Source organism: Ovis canadensis, chromosome 16, assembly GCF_042477335.2.
Source record: "Ovis canadensis isolate MfBH-ARS-UI-01 breed Bighorn chromosome 16, ARS-UI_OviCan_v2, whole genome shotgun sequence".
NCBI lineage: Eukaryota > Metazoa > Chordata > Mammalia > Artiodactyla > Bovidae > Ovis > Ovis canadensis.
Window position 1 is genome coordinate 44,947,274 of NC_091260.1, and position 2,824 is coordinate 44,950,097.

A 2,824-nucleotide genomic window follows, 5' to 3' on the forward strand; every position below is an offset into this window, starting at 1 on the left:
CTTTCTCTCTTTGAGATGTTCAAGGACACATTCAAGCATTCCAAAATTAACCAGAGATCAGAAGAACTTTATTCAGAATTTGATTTGAAAAAGTTTGTCAAATATCAGAAGGATTTTTAACATTTGGCTAACTAGGATCATAGTCACTGTGAAAAACCACTTAGTCATTCAACCAAAGCGACAATAAAAGACTTCAAAGGCAAATACAGAAAATTACAACATATTGCATAAGAGTTAGCAAAGAAAGTTTACAATCTATTTATCAAAAAAGATCAGTATTTCAAGAAAACTTTGTCCTCTTAACAAGGGAAAAGACAAGTCTAGTTTTGTACAACTTCACTATTAAAATTCATTCACCTGATTGAATTCAATCTATTTTTATTGAGTGTTCACCATGCATAAAACTCTTTTTTTCAGAATTCCTTTTAAAATTTCTTTCTGATCCATGCATCCTTTATTCCATGACCAATTACTGTGTCATATCCAAGCAACAGTACACAAACTGGTAATCAATCTTAATCCAACTGGAGAGCAATCTAAGGGTTACAGTACATTTAAGGCTTTCAAATTGGGGGAAGAAAATCATTTCAATAAAACCAAAGACCTCCTCAAACACAAACCCCAACCAATACAAGTAGTGTAGCAGTTTTAGTATTTTTACACTTCTGATGCTTATTGGCACAACTCCTGTGTCAGACCCAAGTAACTCCTAAACTAAAAATTTAGTGAAATTTTAATTACATAATTTTTTCAAAGCATAAACTTGTAATTTTTGTCTCAGAAATGTTCTAACTTTTTAATAGCAAAATATAGGAGGAAAACATATTAAGAAAACATATACAGTCATTTACATTACAAATAAATTTGCAGTTTTGTTGTTGAAGCCTGGCAAAAGAAAGTTACCTATTAACAATCTATGCACAATGTAATTGCAAATATGTACAGCACTTTAAAGAAGCCTACAAGGAGGACTTTACAGAAGGACAATGGGCTAGATTCCTTGTTAGACTAATCAGGTGATCAAAATATGAAAACTCTGTGGACTAGCAATAAATTCACACTTTAAAAATCCTCTTTACTTTTATATAAGAAGGCTCCAGTTATATTTATTTTGTTCCAGTTGATGAAGCTGTTCACAATTGTTCCAATAAATTACCCTTTAATTTGATTTGTGTCGGGGAAAGATCAGCATGTTAACAAAAATTAACAAAGGAATTTTCATCAGAGTGGTTTCCAGTTACACTACCACAGCTTCACAATGGATTAGAGCCGTAAATCCAGGGGTTGAAAGGGTCAGATACCGAGAGCACTGGTGGAGAGAGGTTGAGTCCTGCATAAATGATTCCCACCTGATGGGCAAGGTGGAGAAAGGGGTGTGAGCATCCTTCTTAGAGCAGAAGAAAACCATCCCCCCACTCAGCTCTCCTTTCCATTCCACCAGGCAACAAAGCTGGAAATCACAACTGTTTGGTTTCACATGACGTGTGAGTTAGAAGAACCTCTATATACCAAAGACCAAGATGTCCTCAGCTCTTTGATTAGGACGCCCCAAAACGCTGAGCATTTCCTCGTGGTTATCAGGCCCATGAGAGCCATCCAGTTGAAGCACGTCCACAGTTGAAGTAAAATCAAGTCATATTCAGGAATCAGGAAGTTCGTGAGATAGGAACTGTCTTAGTCTTTCTAGGTATTGTATATATAAAACTGTATGTCATTATCCCCGTCCCTTTGGCCCAGAGGGGCTCCACGGCCCCGGGAAAGCGCTCGTACGTACGTGGCCATAACTTCGTCCTGTGTACTGCGGAAGCATGGGAGAGGTGGCTTTAAATATCTATCAATGCTAGAGAAAGCATCAAAGCAGTATGTTTTCCTGGTATCGGGAAAAGCCACACGCAATCCACATATCAGCGGCGAATGGAGAATTACAGCTGCACACTCATACCTGGAGGTCAGGTCTACCACGGGGTAGGTGCTTCCCAAAGCTATGATCATACGAGATGATGGTCTCAGGACTTAACGCCATATTGGGTGCAGCACCCGCCAGGTGGCGTCGGTATCAGTTTGGAGGGCTTGCCCTAGTTGATGCCGTAGCCCTAGTCGTGGTAGGAGATGTTGCAGTTGATGCGCGAACGGAGGCCGATGTATCAATAGAAGCTGCGCATCTCGCCCAGGCGCGCGGCGTTGCGGTGGGAGAGAACAGCGTGCAGCAGCTGAAGGCGCCCAGCACAGGAACATGCAGCCGAGCCGCTTGTCCCAAGCGGTGCGCTAGAAAACCTGAGCGGCGTTCAGCTCGCACCGGGAGCACCTCCAAGTGTGCGCGCTCGCTCTGGCGCAGGTTGTACACGCCAGGCCCCGCGCCCTCCTCTGGCGGCTGCTGTGCGGCTGGGCCAGGGCGGTGGCGGCAACCGAGGCCAGGAAAGGTCGCCGGCATCGAGGTAGGTGGGCTCAGGAGGCGGCAAGGCCAGCTTGACGGCTATGCGGCTCCGGCAAGCCCAGCAGCAGAAGAGCCAGCTCCGCTTTCCAGCGAGAAGCCCTGCATCCTGGGGTCTGTTTCGGGCATCCAGGCGGCCTCGAACCCGCGGCCGCCGACACGGCAGACAGGTAGACTGGGTCTGCAGCGAGGGCGAGCAGAGCGGCTGCGGCCAGCCCGCCTGGCGGCTGGACCTGGAAGAGCTGGGAGGCGCGGCTGGCCTGGGCCGGCTTGGCGCTTCCAGCCCGGCGGGTCAGCGGTCGTCCCGAGGGCGGGCAAGGGGCGGACGGCCGGGGACCCTGTGCCGCGGACATAGCCCGCGGCAGCCCAGCCGGCTGGATGGCGGGATCCCTG

At 46.8% G+C, this 2,824-nt stretch overlaps 1 pseudogene; it reads right to left on the minus strand.

Annotated features, from left to right (window-relative positions):
- Window positions 1–1,639: 1,639 nt before the first annotated feature.
- Window positions 1,640–2,560, minus strand: LOC138421800 (alpha/beta hydrolase domain-containing protein 17C-like; annotated as a pseudogene).
- Window positions 2,561–2,824: the final 264 nt, after the last annotated feature.